Here is an 18699-nt window from a genome sequence, read left to right as displayed (position 1 = left end):
CTTATTCCATATGCTCGTACCTTCTTTACCGGCCTACTAAGAGCCACCATGTCCAATGCTTTCCGGAAATCTAGAAATATGGAATCTGTCTGTTGCCCTTCAGCCACTGTTCTCAGTATATCATGTGAGGAAAGGGCAAGCTGAGTTTCGCACGAGCAATGTTTTCTAAAACCACGCTGATTCGTGGACGTAAGTTTCTCAGTCTCAAGAAAGTTTATTATTTTCGAACTCAGATTGTGTCTAAGGATTCTGCATATCATCTAGAATATGAAGTTTTACATTATTTCAGTAACAGGAGAAACATGAACCTACTGGAAATCAACAGACACCACGACACAGGATGCCAGTCAAATAACAAATGACCAGACTCAGTTTCCATTATCCCCTTTGCCACATTAAGTTTTCGTTACAAACACTAGAGTCAAACGTACATTTATCTTATTTCTCATCTGGTTACCCCTTTTTTTTGTTAATGTAATTACGTCTGTGTTTCAAAAAATGTAATGTTTTCCTATGTGAACATTTTGTCATTTTCCTATCTTCTGCAAGCCGGCCGCGGTGGCCGAGCGGTTCTTCGCGCTTCAGTCTGGAACCGCGCGACTGCTACGGTCGCGGGTTCGAATCCTGCCTCGGTCATGGATGCGTATGATGTCCTTAGGTTAGTTAGGTTTAAGTAGTTCTAAGTTCTAGGGCACTGATGACCTCAGATGATAAGTCCCATAGTGCTCAGAACCATTCGAACCATTTCTTTTTATCTTCTGTACAAATACTATCTGTGTAAGTCACACACTATGTTTATTTGTGTTCGTGACATTCAGATTTGAACTTAACATGGCCTGTGAAGCCGAAAGTCGGTCCAGGACAAAATAAATACAATTTTACAGATTATAAGGAAGTGTTTTCCTTTTGAATACTAAAGCACAAAACCTTAACATCTTCTCCTCCCGCGTACGGAACGCATGTAACGCCAAAGATAGACATGCCGATAGTCTGCTCACCTTTCGAGATGTACCACTAGCTACTACAGCGCTATGAGTGGTCAGTTACTGATCTCAGCTACTGTTTTTCCAGCGCCCGCAGTGGAAGAACGGTAAATCGGTGTCGACATTGTGCAAGTGTAAATTTTAATTCACTTATGCACATGTTAACTATCTTCAACCGAACGCTACTTTATTATCGACAGACTGTTAACGGAGTACTGCCCTCCTGTAGCACTAAGATAGCACTTCCTAAGAATTTGTTGCGCGGGTTTCACGTGTCTGTCGTACATGACACGAGCGATGTGTACCTCGTAAAAAATTTTTCATTTGTAAATATTCAGCAGTAATTCGTTACCAGTTCTGGCACATTTTGTTATTTTTGAGTAACAATATGTGAAGCGGCTATAACAATGACAATAATACACACATCAAAAAAAGTTTTGCAACTCCCAGGATCCCAGACAGACGTTGACTGTGGACACTGTATCGCAGAGACAGTCCCTTTGACTGTTCAGAGATGTCACTAAACCCGCCCAATGATGCAAACAACCATGCATGAGCAGCGTCTATTAGACGGAGGGGCTGCGACAGCCGATCAGTTCCACTCATCCCACCAGGAAGGAGGTACACGGCTCGTGTTGTCTGTAGTTCAACCATCCCTATACGGTCAACACCGTAGTTAAAAAAAAAGTTCAAATGTTTGTGAAATCTTATGGGACATAACTGCTAAGATCATCAGTCCCTAAGCTTAGACACTACGTAACTTAAATTAAAGGACAAACAAGCACACCAATGCCCCACCGCGGTTAGATTGCGTTCGCATTTTACTGTGTGCCAGGAAGGGCTCTCAACAAGGGCAGTGTCCAGCCGTCTCTGAGTGAACCAAAGCGATGTTGTTCGGACACGGAGGAGATACAGAGAGACAGGAACTGTCGATGACATGCCTCGCTCAGGCCGCCCAAGAGCTAATACTGCAGTGGATGACCGCTACCTACGGATTATGGCTCGGAGGAACCCTGACAGCAACGCATGTTGAATAATGCTTGCCCGCATCTCGTGGTCGTGCGGTAGCGTTCTCGCTTCCCACGCCCGGGTTCCCGGGTTCGATTCCCGGCGGGGTCAGGGATTTTCTCTGCCTCGTGATGGCTGGGTGTTGTGTGCTGTCCTCAGGTTAGTTAGGTTTAAGTAGTTCTAAGTTCTAGGGGACTGATGACCATAGCTGTTAAGTCCCATAGTGCTCAGAGCCATTTGAATAATGCTTTTCGTGGAGCCGCAGGACGTCGTGTTACGACTCAAACTGTGCGCAATAGGCTGCACGATGCGCAACTTCACTCCAGACATCCGTGGCGAGGTCCATCTTTGCAACCACGACACCGTGCAGCGCGGTACAGATGGGCCCAACAACATGCCGAATGGACCGCTCAGGATTGGCATTACGTTCTCTTCACCGATGAGTGTCGCATCTGACTTCAACCAGACAATCGTCAGAGATGTGTTTGGAGGCAACCCAGTCAGGCTGAATGCCTTAGACACACTGTCCAGCGAGTACAGCAAGGTGGAGGTTCCCTGCTGTTTTGGGGTGGCATTATGTGGGGCCGACGTACGCCGCTGTTGGTCATGGAAGGCGCCGTAACGGCTGTACGATACGTGAATGCCATCCTACGACCGATAGTGCAACCATATCGGCAGCATATTGACGAGGCATTCGTCTTCATGGACGACAATTCGCGTCCCCATCGTCCACATCTTGTGAATGATTTCCTTCAGGATAACGACATCGCTCGACTAGAGTGGCCAGCATGTTCTCGAGACACGAACCCTATCGAACATGCCTGGGATAGATTGAAAAGGGCTGTTTACGGACGACGTGACCCACCAACCACTCTGTGGGATCTACACCGAATCGCCGTTGAGGAGTGGGGGAATCTGGACCAACAGTGCCTTGATGAACTTGTGGATAGTATGACACGCCGAATACAGACATGCATCAATGCAAGAGGACGTGCTATGGGTATTAGAGGTACCGGTGTGTACAGCAATCTGGACCACCACCTCTGAAGGTCTCGCTGTATGGTGCTACAACACCCAATGTGTGGTTTTCATGAGCAATAAAAAGGGCGAAAATGATGTTTATGTTGATCTCTATTCCAGTGTTCTGAACAGCTTCCGGAACACTCGGAACCGACGTGATGCAAAACTTTTTTTGATGTGTGTATTTACGAAATATGAAATGAGTATATACCACTAAACTCCATTTACATAGTTGCTTGCCTTGAATCTGTCGTATAAGAGACATCGTTCTTTGTGGAAAATATAGCGAATAATTTTTGAAAACAAATACATTTTCTTTACGTTGTTGGTCATTCTGGTAGCGGATCTGAAGAGGTTCAAATCTTCTCCACTGTTATTTAAGACCGCGAAGAAATCATTGCCAAGAACGACTGCTGCCCTCTCGCCAGAATAAGACATGCAATCAACTACGATGCGGCACTCGGAACAGAACTATTACGAAGTCAACAGGAAGGGTTTGCGGTGTGCTGTACGTGACTCACGCATTTCTGCCTGCGCTGACTACAACCTAGGGAAGTGAACAACAAATCCGTCAAAATGAATAACGCCCGTGTGGGACCAGACAAGGCGAGTGAATAATCTACGCAATGACGCAGTCGCCGTGACGCATCCTCGTGGGAGGGATGTGGGCTACGTCAGCCACCGGGGATGAAGCAGTTCCCGTGTTTGCTTCGCTGCGTACAATTAAGACCTCTGCAGAAGAAATATTCGATCTACTGCAATTATCCACTGCTCTACAAAATCACTCGAAAAACTCGTAGAACCAGCACGGCCTTAGAAAACTGAAATTGAAGTAGATACTTCCTGTGAGTTACTACGGACGGGGGTCATTGTTGGCAACCGGAATAAAATAATAATTGGATCCTTTTACCAACCGCCCAATTCAGATGATACAATTGCTGAAAGGTTCAAAGAAAACTTTAGTTTCATTTCAAACACGTACCCGACTCATACGATAATGTTGGCGAAAATACATGTTTAATTCCGGAGGTACGCATAAAATATCATCCGAAATTGTGTTAAACACATTCTCTGAAAATTACTTCGAGCAGTTAGTTCATGAGCCCATGCGAATAGTAAACGGTTGTGAAAATACACTTGACCTCTTAGCATCAAATAATCCTGAGTTAATAACCAGCATCAAAACCGATACAGGGATTAGTGAATACAGGGTTGTCGTAGCGAGACTGAATATTTTAATCCCAAAATCCTCGAAAAATAAACGAAAAATATACGTGTTCAAAAAAGCAGATAAAAATTCAATTGACTCCTTCCTGAGAGACAATCTCCACTCATTCAAAATTAAAAATATAAGTGTAGACCAGATGTGGCTTAAATTCAAAGAAATAGTATTGGCAGCAATTGAGAGGTTTATACCAAATAAACTAACAAACGGCGGAGCTGATCCTCCCTGCTACACAAAACAGGTTAGAACACTGTTGCAGAAACAACGAAACAAACAGGCCAAATATAAACAGACGCAAAATCCCCAAGATTGGCGATCCTTTACAGAAGCTCGAAACGTTGCGCGGAGTTCAAAGCGAGACGCCTATAACAGTTTCCACAACAAAACTTTGTCTCGAAACCTGGCAGAAAATACAAAGAGATTCTGGTCGTATAGGAAGTATGTTAGCGGCGAGAAACAATCAATGCCTTCTCTGCGCGACAACAATGGAGATACTAGCGAAGACAGTGCTGCCGAAGCAGATATACTAGACACAGCCTTCCGAAATGCCTTCACAAAATAAGACGAAGTAAATATTCCGGAATTCGAATCGAGAACAGCTGCCAACATGAGTAACGTAGAAGCAAGTATCCTCGGAGTAGTGAAGCAACTTAAATCACTTAATAAAAGCAAGTCTTCTGGTCCAGAATGTATACCAATTAGCTTTGTTTCGGAGTACGCTGATGCATTAGCTCCATACTTAACAATAATATACAACCGTTCGCTTTACGAAAGATCCGTACCCAAAGACTGGAAAGTTGCACAGGTCACACCAATATTCAAGAAAGGTAGTAGGAGTAATCCACTAAATTACAGGCCCATATGGTTAAAGTGGATATGCAGCAGGATTTTAGAACATATATTGTGTTCGAACATTATGAATTACCTCTATGGAAACGGTCTATTGACACACAGTCAACATCTGTATAGAAAACATCGTTCCTGTGAAACACAACTAGCTCTTTATTGACATGAAGTGTTGAGTGTTATTGACAAGGGACTTCAGATCGGTTCCGTATTTCTGGATTTCCGGACGGCTTTTGACACTGTCCCACACAAGCGGCTCGTAGTGAAATAGCGTGCTTGTGGAATATCGTCTCAGTTATGTGAATGGATTTGTGATTTCCTGTCAGAGTGGTCACAGTTCGTAGTAACTGACGGAAAGTCATCGAGTACAACAGAAGTGGTTTCAGGCGTTCCCCAAGGTAGTGTTACAGGTCCTTTGCTATTCCTTATCTATATAAACGATTTGGGAGACAATCTGAGCAGCCGCCTTCGGTTGTTTGCAGATGACGCTGTCGTTTATCGACTATAAAGTCAACAGAAGATCAAAACAAACTGCAAATTGCAGTTTCCGCAAAATGCTGCAGATTTCAATGCTGCACCATCAAGAAGTGTCAGTGTGTGAACTGGTCAACGAAACATCATCGATATGGGCTTTCGGAGCCGAAGGCCCACTCGTGTACCCTTGATGACAGCACGACACGAAGCTTTACGCCTCGCCTGGACCCGTCAACACCGACATTGGACTGTTGATGACTGGAAACATGTTGGCTGGTCGAACGAGTCTGGTTTCAAATTGTGTCGAACGGATGGTCGTGTACGGGTATGGAGACAACCTCATGAATCCAGGGACCCTGCATGTCAGCAGGGGAGTGTTCAAGATGGTGGAGACTCTGTAATGGTGTGGGGTGTGTGCAATTGGAGTGATATGGGACCCCTGATATGTCCAGATACAACTCTGACAGGTGACACGTACGTAAGCATCCTGTCTGATCATTTGCATCCATTTGTATCCATTGTGTATTCCGACGCACTTGGGCAATTCCAGCAGGACAATGCGACACCCCACACGACCAGAATTACTACAGAGTGGCTGCAGGAACACTCTTCTGAGTTTAAACACTTCCGCTGGCCACCAAACTCACCAGACGTGAACATTATTGAGCATGAAACTTCCTGGCAGATTAAAACTGTGTGCCGGACCGAGACTCGAACTCGGGACCTTCGCCCTTCGCAGGCAACTGAGTTACCCAAGCACGACTCACGCCCCGTCCTCACAGCTTTACTTCTGCCACTACCTCGTCTCCTGCCTTCCAAACCTAACAGAACTAGCACTTCTGAAAGAAAGGATATTGCGGAGACATGGCTTAGCCACAGCGTGGGGGATGTTTCCAGAATGAGGTTTTCACTCTGCAGTGGAGTGTGCGCTGATATGAAACTTCCTGGCAGATTAAAACTGTGTGCCGGACCGAGACTCGAGCTCGGGACCTTTGCCTTTCGCGGGCAAGTGCTCTACCAACTGAGCTACCCAAGCAGGACTCACGCCCCGGCATATCAGCGCACACTCCGCTGCAGAGTGAAAATCTCATTCTAGATTACTGGGCGTATCTAGGGTGCGTTCGAGCTCGGTGTTCAGAAGAGACCTCCACCCCCTCGTACTCTTACGGATATATGGACAGTCCTGCAGGATTCATGGTGCCAGTTCCCTCCAGCACTTTAGGCAGGTGCAGCAGTTTTTTTTTTGGGGGGGGGGGGCTGTTCGGTGTATTTTTTGAACACAGACACGGGCGCAGGATAATAGCTGAAATGTGGGTCAAGCAGTCGCGGATGAGCCAGCGCCTCGAGCTGCTCGGCCTGGAGGCAGAGGGTCGCCCGTGCAGGGTAGCTTCGCGGCGTTGGGGGCCTTCACACACTTTCTCCGCACGGCGGGCAGACAATGCATAATGCCCGCCCACCACAGCACAGTGCCGTCTGATGCAAGCCGACAGCCGCGCGCCGTATCTTCAGGCTACGCTGTCGCACACACGGTCGTGGCTCAGCAAAAGCAGACGTGTCTTGATGAAATGAAACTACGTGGACCCAGAGACCTTTTCCAAGTCTCAAACATCTATGAAGTATATACGCAGACAGAAATGACGAATAAATTTTTTTACCGAAACTGGGAATTTTTTTAAAGAACACGTAAAACTTTATTCACTTCAAATATGTACCGAGTGATCTAAAAGTCAGTATAAATTTGAAAACATAATAAACCACGGAATAATGTAGACAGAGAGGTAAAAATTGACAAAAAAAGTTCACAAAATGTCCGACAGATGGTGCTGGCCAGCAAAACGTCAGTAACTGTTACCGTGACGGGTGAGAGGTACACCGATATGTCACAAAATCGCATTGTAGCCAACCTGGCTGATGGACACCTGCTGGGACGTACGATGTTTATACAACATAAACAATAGGGCACAGTTTAGAAACCATAAAGAAACACACACTTAAACAAGAAGACACGGAGTGCAGAACGGGAAAAAGATGGTCGGAAGAACTCAAGAGAGAACACAGTGAACGTACGGAGATCGGGAAGAACGAAGAGTGGCTCTGGGCACTATAGGACTTAACATCTGAGGTCATCAGTCCCCTAGAACTTAGAACTACTTAAACCTAACTAACCTAAGGACAGCACACAACACCCAGTCATCACGAGGCAGAGAAAATCCCTGACCCCGCCGGGAATCGAAGAACGAAGAAAAGAGAAGAAATCATGACTACTCAAGTTCAATAGGTCTCTTAAAAGGGAACAATCGAAAATAATAATATATAATTGAATACCAATAAGCATTCAATTAAAATTCAGCAGCAACACTTTCGCAATTATGGACGGCTATAGAGCCAGCATATCTCAGCATTCGTGTAGGGGACTTCCAACTACTTTTAGAGCCCTTGCCACGCCGGGCAAATGCAGGTCCCAGTTCGCATGACTTTTGACCCATCAGTATATACCGGGTGATCAAAAAGTCAGTATAAATTTGAAAACTTAAAAACACCTGCTGGAACGTACGATGTTTATGCAGGATGGCGCTCCGCCCCATATTGCTAGACGCGTGAAAGATCTCTTGCGCGCGTCGCTTGGTGATGATGGTGTGCTCAGCCGCCACTTTCGTCATGCTTGGCCTCCCAGGACCCGAGACCTCAGTCCGTGCGATTATTGGCTTTGGGGTTACCTGAAGTCGCAAGTGTATCGTGATCGACCGACATCTCTAGGGATGCTGAAAGACAACATCCGACGCCAATGCCTCACCGTAACTCCGGAAATGCTTTACAGTGCTGTTGACAACATTATTCCTCGACTGCAGCTATTGTTGAGGAATGACGGTGGATATATTGCGCATTTCCTGTAAAGAACACCTTTACTTTGTCTTACTTTGTTATGCTAATTATTGCTATTCTGATCAGATGAAGCGCCATCTGCCGGACATTTTTTGAACGTTTGTAATTTTTTGGTTCTAATATAACCCCATGTCATTCCAAATATGTGTGTTAATTTGTATCTCTCTATCTACATTATTCCGTGATTTATTCCTTTTTCAAATTTATACTCACTTTTTGATCACCCGGTATATTATGACTTTTGAACACTATTAATGTAAATACATTGTTTGTTCTCTATCAAAATCTTTCATTTGCTAACCACGCCTATTAGTAGTTAGTGCCTTCAGTAGTTAGAATGTTTTATTCAGCTGGCAGTATTGGGGCACACTGTATTGCAGTAGTTCGAGTAATGAAGATTTTTGTGAGGTAAGTGATTCCTGAAAAGTATAGGTTATTGTTAGTCAGGGCCATTCTTTTTTGGGGATTATTAAAAGTCAGATTGCGTTGCGCTAAATATATTGTGTGTCAGTTTGTCATCAGTCTACTAACTGGTTTGGTGCGGCCCGCCACGAATCCCTTTCCTGAGCTAACCTCTTCATCTCAGAGTAGCACTTGCAACCTACGTCCTCAATTATTTGCTTGTCGTATTCCAATCTCTGTCTTCCTCTACGGTTTTTGCCCTCTACAGCTCCCTCTAGTACCATGGAAGCCATTCCCTCATGTCTTAGCAGATGTCCTATCATCCTGTCCCTTCTCCTTGTCAGTGTTTTCCACATATTCCTTTCCTCTCCGATTCTGCGTAGAACCTCCTCATTCCTTACCTTATCAGTCCACCTAATTTTCAACATTCGTCTATAGCACCACATCTCAAATGCTTCGATTCTCTTCTGTTCCGGTTTTCCCACAGTCCATGTTTCACTACCGTACAATGCTGTACTCCAGACGTGCATCCTCAGAAATTTCTTCCTCAAATTAAGGCCGGTATTCGATATTAGTAGACTTCTCTTGGCCAGAAATGCCTTTTTTGCCATAGCGAGTCTGCTTTTGATGGCCTCCTTGCCCCGTCCGTCATTGGTTATTTTACTGCCTAGGTAGCAGAATTCCTTAACTTCATTGACTTCGTGACCATAAATCCTGATGTTAAGCTTCTCGCTGTTCTCATTTCTACTACTTCTCATTACCTTCGTCTTTCTCCGATTTACTCTCAATCCATACTGTGTACTCATTAGACTGTTCATTCCGTTGAGCAGATCATTTAATTTTTCTTCACTTTCACTCAGGATAGCAATGTCATCAGCGAATCGTAACATTGATATCCTTTCACCTTGTATTTTAATTCCACTCCTGAACCTTTCTTTTATTTCCATCATTGCTTCCTCGATGTACAGATTGAAGAGTAGGGGCGAAAGGCTACAGCCTTGTCTTACACCCTTCTTAATACGAGCACTTCGTTCCTGATCGTCCACTCTTATTATTCCCTCTTGGTTGTTGTACATATTGCATATCTACACTTCACTTCACTGACACCTACTATATCTAGATTGAGCCTTTGCATTTCCCTTTTCAGATTTTCTCGTTTCTCTACCACATTCAAGCTTCTGACATTCCACGCCCCGACTCGTAGAACGTTATCCTTTCGTTGATTATTCAATCTTTTTCTCATGGTAACCTCCCCCTTGGCAGTCCCCTCCCGGAGATCCGAATGGGGGACTATTCCGGAATCTTTTGCCAATGGAGAGATCATCATGACACTTCTTCAATTACAGGCCACATGTCCTGTGGATACACGTTACGTCTCTTTAATGCAGTGGTTTCCATTGCCTTCTGCATCCTCATGTCGTTGATCATTGCTGATTCTTCCGCCTTTAGGGGCGATTTCCCACCCCTAGGACAAGAGGGTGTCCTGAACCTCTATCTGCTCCTCCGCCCTCTTTGACAAGGCCGTTGGCAGAATGAGGCTGACTTCTTATGCCGGAAGTCTTCGGCCGCCAATGCTGATTATTTATCAAAATTTGGACAGTGGCGGGGATCGAACCCGGGACCGGAGACGTTTTGATTATGAATCAAAGACGCCACCCCTAGACCCCAGTTTTGCTCAGCTGTTCGAAAATCAAATAACGTAAGGGGTTTACCAGCACAGTACTTCACTAATTTTTCTAAGGGGATGTTTTGACGTTTCAACTGTTTGACCTAGTATCTTTGGTCGGGGGAAGCGTTTTATGTCCGGTGCGGTTAATAGTTCGATGTTTATCCTTTCAGGTGTACTTCTGTTCATCACTGCCAGCAACGCTTTGCATGCCCCCCATATTTGTTTCTTTTCTCCGCATTGGAAGCGATGTTCCACGGTATCTTTTTCATTACAGGTCTGACATTTTTCTGATGGTCTGACGTGAATTGCTGCTAACCTTTCATTTGTGGGTACAGTGTTGTTTATTGCTTTGTACCACGTCGCTTTGACGTTCGTATTGAGTGTGCTTTCGTGCAGGTTGAGCCACAATTCTCTCCAACTGTGCGCGGCTTTCTTTGCTTCAATCTTCTTCCGTTTCACTTCCCCTCTCAGTTCCGCGTAGCGCTTTCTCGTCGTCCTGGTTCTTGTTCAAAAATGGCTCTGAGCACTATGGGACTTAACTTCTGAGGTCACCAGTCGCCTAGAACTTATAACCAGTTAAACCTAACTAACCTAAGGACATCACACACATCCATGCCCGAGGCAGAATTCGAATCTGCGACTGTAGCAGTCGCGTGGTTCCGGACTGCAGCGCCTAGAACCGCACGGGCACTGCGACCGGCCTGGTTCTAGCGTCTCGTGCTGTGTCTAGTAGGTATCCTTTTTGGATGAAGTATTCTCTGAGGTAATTTAATTTGTGGGGTACTGCGCGCAGTCCGGAACCGTGCGACTGCTACGGTCGCAGGTTCAAATCCTGCCTCGGGCATGGATGTGTGTGATGTCCTTAAGTTAGTTAGGTTTAAGTAGTTCTAAGTTCTAGGGGACTGATGACCTCAGATGTTAAGTCCGATAGTGCTCAGAGCCATTTGAACCATTTGTAGGGTACTGCTGATACGTTTACATGTACATCTACATGACTACTCTGCAATTCACATTTAAGTGCTTGGCAGAGGGTTCATCGAACCACAATCATACTATCTGCCTACCACTCCACTCCCGAAGAGCGCGCGACAAAAACGAACACCTAAACCTTTCTGTTCGAGCTCAGATTTGTCTTATTTTATTTTGATGATCATTCCTACCTACGTGGGTTGGGCTCAACAAAATAGTTTCGCATTCGGAAGAGAAAGTTGGTGACTGAAATTTCGTAAATAGATCTCGCCGCGACGAAAAACGTCTTTGCTTTAATGACTTCCGTCCCAACTCGCGTATCGTATCTGCCACGCTCTCTCCCCTATTACGTGATAATACAAAACGAGCTGCCCTTTCTTGTACCCTTTCGATGTCCTCCGTCAATCCCACCCGGTAAGGATCCCACACCGCGCAGTAATATTCTAACAGAGGACGAACGAGTGTAGTATAAGCTGTCTCTTTAGTGGACTTGTTGCATCTTCTAAGTGTCCTGGCAATGAGACGTAACCTTTGGCTCGCCTTCCCCACAATATTATCTATGTGGTCTTTCCAACTGAAGTTGTTCTTAATTTTAACACCCAGGTACTTGGTCGAATTGACAGCCTTGAGAATTGTACTATTTATCGAGTAATCGCATTCCAACGGATTTCTTTTGGAACTCTTGTGAATCACCTCACACTTTTCGTTATTTAGCGTCAACTGCCACCTGCCACACCATACAGAAATCTTTTCTAAATCGCTTTGCAACTGATACTGGTCTTCGGATGACCTTACTAGACGGTAAATTACAGCATCACCTGCGAACAACCTAAGAGAACTGCTCAGATTGTCACCGAGGTCATTTATATAGATCAGGAACTGCAGAGGTCCCAGGACGCTTCCCTGGGGAACACCTGATATCACTTCAGTTTTACTCGATGATTTGCCGTCTATTAGTGGTGCTCCTTCTGAGGCTGGTCGATACCTATTTATCAGGGCGGCTGTGAGGCTGTTTGGGTTCTTTAATGCAGATCAGACGTCGTATCAGCAGTGCGCCGCATTTCCTCTGTACGTCGACCAGGCCTGCTCCTTCGTGGGTGCCTAGCGTGCACGTGGAGCGCTGCACTTTGAAAATTTCTCGACGCCAGAGGAGGCAGACGAGGTAATGTATTGCACCTTCAACGGACCTTGCTGTCTGCTTTGGCGGGTAGGACACTTGTGCTAGGAACCAAACTTTGGACAGGAGTTATGGAACAGCTCCAGCTCTCTATTGGCATTCGTTCTGGCGAGACCTCTTGTCGTGTGCAACACTTCCCTCCAATTTTCTGCAGCCATTTCCGTCGGGCACGAGTGTAGTTTCAGCCCTAGGCGCTTGTGTGTTTCCACGACGTTGTACCAGGTGCTTTCGTCTTGAATATTTTTGTTGCCTATCCGTTGTAGGGTCGCTTTCTTCTTGTTTATTTTAGCTCCTGCTGCTTGCGCGAAAGTTTCGAGCACTTGGTTTATTTTGTTGAGGTCTTCTCTGTCTCCCACGAAGAAACCAATGTCGTCAGCGTACGCTTTGCATTTCAATGTGATGCCAAAGAAACGTGACTCCTGTTATGGTGTCTTCTATTTTTCTTAGCAGTGGGTCCTGAGCAACGCCGAACAAACTCATCGATCTCTGTATTTGGATGACTTTCGTATTTCGGCCGTTTACCGACGCCTGGGATTCGAACCCGGGTCTTCCACTCACTTGGTCAGGGCCGTCCAAACGCTGCACAGTGTACAGGCGTGCGGAAGTGCTGCACATGCGCGCACGTGTGCGACAGCGACATGTGTTATTAGACATGTGTCCTAAATGAACGGCGGCGGCTCCACTTCGCTGTTTATGTGGTACAAGCAAGAGCGCAACATACCCAGTCTCATTTACCCCTGGTAACCGTAACCTTGACAGAGAAGTACTGAGAAATGGCAGGTACTGTGAAATAGCAAAGGACGGGAGATCTATGGTCTCAGTCGTAGAAAAATGACTGGGAACTGCAATTCTTTTTTGTAGCCGTTGGCGAAAATTCACAGTGTTTGCTGTGCCGCCGAATAATAGGCGTCCAGTGTAAGTTTTCAATTGAAAGACACTAAAATACATATCACAAAGACGAGTGTAGTGTACTCAAGAGTGGAGAAGGGCAAGCAACATTAAATGTCCTTAGAAAATGGATGGGACACATCAACTCCATTATCATTTCTCATGACCAGTGACACACGTGTTTGGATTTATTCCTTTCATAATTAAAAATTATTGTTTACTAACTTTGCATTAGTGCCTCATTCTGCTCCATGTTACATTATTATCAGGAAAGTTGGTCATTAAACCGATTGTTCCAATGTATACTTACATTTAGGGTCTTTTTTTTTTTTTTTTTAATGTGTGAAGGGCTACGCTCAGCGGAAGTCGATAAAACGTAACATTCATCTAATTGTCGGTTATTGTGTAGATTTCAGACGTAACTGATGAAAGATGTAGCAATAATGGAATTGAAATAACAGGTGATCATCGAGAGGTCATTCTGTTCAGAGGTCAGTGAGACAGAAATTATGTGGGTGTAACTGAGGGCACCGAGAATTAGTTATAGGAAACGTTGCATTGGTTTAATGTTATTTGAAATCATGAATAAGGTTCGTTGGAAGTCGCTAAGTGCTCTCTTTCTTAAATACTAGATAAAAAACATTACTCGTATTTTCGTGCCGTCAGTCAAGCTGCCTTAATAAAAACCTGCGGTTGTTAACTGTATTACTTGTCTTACTGCGTTAAACTGTTAACATAAAAGTAGACGTCTCTGTGAGTAGACTGTGACAGTATTTTAAATGTTTAATACGCTAAATACCTTCCCACGGTTGGCTTGCAAGCTGTGGAAAGAGCACTAGAATGCGCCGGTACAGAGTATCCCAGCCATGGAGGTAAGAATAGAGGGAGACGCCGTGACGTCACAGCTGTGAAGCTATGTGAAGCCGAGGGTAGCCATCTCAATCCGACCAAAACATTGCTGCTGTAAGCTTGTGTGCATGGGCTTGTCGCTCGCTTTTGGAAGGATTTTGCGCTATTATGGTGACTTGTGTGGTGTTCGGATGTGCGAATCGTTCTGATTGTGATGCGAAATCGAAGGGAATAACATTTCATGTGTAAGTTGTCTCGTTAAGTGAGATTTTACAACTTCATTGTGAACAAACGTGTGCTACATCGGTACTTGTACTATAGCGTGTTTTTCTCCTGTATGATTTTAGATTTCCTAAAAATGAAAGTCGGAAAGCTCTGTGGGAGAATGCCGTGAGGAGGAAGAATTGGCGTGCGTCTAAATGGAGCACTACATGTTCTCAGCATTTCCGAGAAGAGGACATAGACCGAACTTCCCTTTCAACAGTAAGGCTCCGAGAAAATGCTGTACCATCAGTTTTCCCTACAAACCCAAAACATTTGCAAAAGGTATGTTAATTCAAAGAATTAAATTCTTAGTTTTCAAGTTCACGTTTCAGTATAATACGTACGTATCGTCGATAATCGAAGTGTTGAGTAACTCACTTTGTCTTCATCATGTACCAAATTAAAAGCTAACACTACATTAACTGGCGTAAAGTATAGGCCTAAACAGGACACTGTGTAGATTTGCCATTCTGTGTACCGTATTTCAGTAAATATTGGTGGTAATGAACAAAGTAGTGTAACGTAACTGAAATGTTCCAGTACGTATTACAAACAAGATGTATTTATGGGGCTTTGGAGGGAGGGTATAGCTAACTTAGTTTTCAGTTTCTATTATTTAGTTTGTGATACACGTTTATTACTGAATTAACAAAATTGTATCGTTTACATTGAAGGCTAGCTATTCGTAATATTACATTAAAAACTATTTTTAATCAGAAGAGACGCGGAATTTCGGCTTTACGAGATTTTATTTTACACAAAGACTTTGAAACAACCAATCTGATGACGTTAGATGCGTATATGGTGCAATTAGCGACTGTAATACACGCAGCGCTATAGCACACTGGCAGTGTTTTTGGACAGAGTGTCATGGCAGCGAGCCACGCCCCCATGGCTTCAAAACGTAGTACGGCTGGGATACGTAGCGCCATCTCCCATTATTCTTACCTCCATGATCCCAGCAAGTGGATAAAGCGGCATCTGTGCGCAGAAACATGCACTACGTGAACGCTGACGGCTGCGGCGTGCTCTCTGTGACCCGGAAGTTGCACACGTGCACGAGCAGATCCGCTAACCACTACACCAATCCGGCACAGCAGCTTTGCGTAACTGCACGGACTACCCGAAGACGCCTCCATCCTCAGTGCAAATTCCCATCCATGCTTCAGCCTCCTTACTAAGGGACAATAACACCAAGTGGGTTGAGTGAATGAGAATTTGGATTGAGGAGGGAGGCGCGCTAGGGTAGTCCACACAGTCGTGCACTGTGCCGGGGTGTCGTAGTACGAGGGTCATTCAGTAATTCTGTCTGTCTATCTATCTATACCCGGATCCCGCTCCAGCCACTGCCGGGTCTGGGTGCTGACGAGTCCTCTCCACGTGGCTCGGTCCTCCCACCACTTCTCTTCCTCCCCTTCCTGCAAGGTCACACCTCTCCTTTCCACAGATATTCTCATACCACCGTGTTCTTGGGCGACCTCTAGGTCTTTTCCCCATCCATCTTTAGTTCTTCCATAATTTTGGGGAGTCTCTGCCCACGCATCCTCTTAACACGCCCACACCATCTTAATCTCTTTTTTCAATTTCTTCTCTCATACTTTCTTGTTTAAGGTCCTTTCTAATCCCTACATTCCTTACTCTGTCCATTCTTGTTTTTCGCTTAACTGCACTGAGAAATTTCATTTCCACTGCTTGCAGTCTGCTCTAGTCCCTTTCTGTCATTGTCCATGTTTCTCCACTATAGGTGACAATAGGGAAGTAATAATTCTTATACACAAGGAATTTTCCTTTTTCTGAAACTACCTTATTCCAAATCAGGTGTTTTATTGTTTGGTAGAAATTGCCTCCCTTCTGTAACCTCCTATTGATTTCATTCGTTATTCTTCCATCACTAGATATTTCACTCCCTAAATAAGTCAAACTTTTTACCACTTTGAGGGGTTCTCCATTCAAGGTAATATTTCCGTTGATCCCTTTGTCTCTTCCAAATACCATTACTTCATTCTTATCTTTATTTATTTTTAATCCATACCTCTGCATTACTTCCTTCCACGCATCAAGTTGCAACTACACTCCTGGAAATGGAAAAAAGAACACATCGACACCGGTGTGTCAGACCCACCATACTTGCTCCGGACACTGCGAGAGGGCTGTACAAGCAATGATCACACGCACGGCACAGCGGACACACCAGGAACCGCGGTGTTGGCCGTCGAATGGCGCTAGCTGCGCAGCATTTGTGCACCGCCGCCCTCAGTGTCAGCCAGTTTGCCGTGGCATACGGAGCTCCATCGCAGTCTTTAACACTGGTAGCATGCCGCGACAGCGTGGACGTGAACCGTATGTGCAGTTGACGGACTTTGAGCGAGGGCGTATAGTGGGCATGCGGGAGGCCGGGTGGACGTACCGCCGAATTGCTCAACACGTGGGGCGTGAGGTCTCCACAGTACATCGATGTTGTCGCCAGTGGTCGGCGGAAGGTGCACGTGCCCGTCGACCTGGGACCGGACCGCAGCGACGCACGGATGCACGCCAAGACCGTAGGATCCTACGCAGTGCCGTAGGGGACCGCACCGCCACTTCCCAGCAAATTAGGGACACTGTTGCTCCTGGGGTATCGGCGAGGACCATTCGCAACCGTCTCCATGAAGCTGGGCTACGGTCCCGCACACCGTTAGGCCGTCTTCCGCTCACGCCCCAACATCGTGCAGCCCGCCTCCAGTGGTGTCGCGACAGGCGTGAATGGAGGGACGAATGGAGACGTGTCGTCTTCAGCGATGAGAGTCGCTTCTGCCTTGGTGCCAATGATGCTCGTATGCGTGTTTGGCGCCGTGCAGGTGAGCGCCACAATCAGGACTGCATACGACCGAGGCACACAGGGCCAACACCCGGCATCATGGTGTGGGGAGCGATCTCCTACACTGGCCGTACACCACTGGTGATCGTCGAGGGGACACTGAATAGTGCACGGTACATCCAAACCGTCATCGAACCCATCGTTCTACCATTCCTAGACCGGCAAGGGAACTTGCTGTTCCAACAGGACAAAGCACGTCCGCATGTATCCCGTGCCACCCAACGTGCTCTAGAAGGTGTAAGTCAACTACCCTGGCCAGCAAGATCTCCGGATGTGTCCCCCATTGAGCATGTTTGGGACTGGATGAAGCGTCGTCTCACGCGGTCTGCACGTCCAGCACGAACGCTGGTCCAACTGAGGCGCCAGGTGGAAATGGCGTGGCAAGCCGTTCCACAGGACTACATCCAGCATCTCTACGATCGTCTCCATGGGAGAATAGCAGCCTGCATTGCTGCGAAAGGTGGATATACACTGTACTAGTGCCGACATTGTGCATGCTCTGTTGCCTGTGTCTATGTGCCTGTGGTTCTGTCAGTGTGATCATGTGATGTATCTGACCCCAGGAATGTGTCAATAAAGTTTCCCCTTCCTGGGACAATGAATTCACGGTGTTCTTATTTCAATTTCCAGGAGTGTATATATCTACCTCTTCATCACCCCATATTACCATATGATCTGCAAAAATCATCTTTTTGAATTTTTCTTTTACTGTATCTGGGCGGGCCGGTGTGGCCGAGCGCTTCTAGGTGCTTCAGTCTGGAACCGCGCGACCGCTACGGTCGCAGGTTCGAATCCTGCCTCCGGCATGGGTGTGTGTGATGTCCTTAGGTTAGTTAGGTTTAAGTAGTTCTAAGTTCTAGGGGACTGATGACCTCAGTGCTCAGAGCAATTTGAACCATTTTTTTTTTACTGTATCTTTAATTGCCCTATTTACTCTCTCCATCACAACCTTAAAAAGTGCAGTACATAGAATACTTCCTTGTTTAAGTCCTTGTCTTATTTCGAAGTATTCAGAGTTCCCCAATCGTGTTCTAATTCTAGAATTGTGTCCTCTGTACATTGTCCTTATTACATTAATGTATCCATCTTCTATATTTATCTTCTTCATTTCTTCCCAGAGTCTTTCGCTGTTAACTGAGTCATGTGCCTTTTCTATGTCTATAAAAAGGGACATTCAATAATTAA

General features: G+C 45.6%; 1 protein-coding gene across 3 annotated transcripts in view; it reads right to left on the bottom strand.

Moving 5' to 3' along the window:
* The window catches only part of LOC124720498 (neprilysin-2-like), a 341289-nt gene that overhangs the window by 108258 nt on the left and 214332 nt on the right, over nt 1-18699 (bottom strand). The gene's annotated exons all lie outside the window — the stretch shown is intronic.

Source organism: Schistocerca piceifrons, chromosome 11 (assembly GCF_021461385.2).
Source record: "Schistocerca piceifrons isolate TAMUIC-IGC-003096 chromosome 11, iqSchPice1.1, whole genome shotgun sequence".
NCBI lineage: Eukaryota > Metazoa > Arthropoda > Insecta > Orthoptera > Acrididae > Schistocerca > Schistocerca piceifrons.
Note: the sequence above shows the minus strand (reverse complement) of the source record. Positions and strands in the feature narration are given on the sequence as shown.